The following is a 376-nucleotide window of genomic DNA, read 5'->3' on the forward strand; positions in this document are numbered from 1 at the left end:
CGCCAAATAAATCACTTTCATAGCATTGAATTTATATGTTTCAAAAATTAATTGAACGTTAATATGTATTCAAGACTTATTGCGCTTGGAAGAACTCCCGTAACAGGGAAGATATTTGCGTACATAAGATGTACGCAGTGCTGCGTACATCAGGGGTTATTCAGGTGGTACAGGGGGTTATATCCGGGTTATACCCATTGTAACATCCGTGTAATTCCCTTGTAATCTCCGTGTAACTTATTTGTACCCATGAAATTATAGAAGTGCGGAACTCATTTTTAGTTTACAAATAATTTACAAAGAAGTTACAGAGGAGTATAACCCAATATAAACGTCTCTACCCTTCATAACTCCTGTAAGTACACATAGGCAAATA

The sequence above is a fragment of the Phalaenopsis equestris genome, unplaced genomic scaffold (assembly GCF_001263595.1).
Source record: "Phalaenopsis equestris unplaced genomic scaffold, ASM126359v1 Scaffold000107, whole genome shotgun sequence".
Classification (NCBI taxonomy): domain Eukaryota; kingdom Viridiplantae; phylum Streptophyta; class Magnoliopsida; order Asparagales; family Orchidaceae; genus Phalaenopsis; species Phalaenopsis equestris.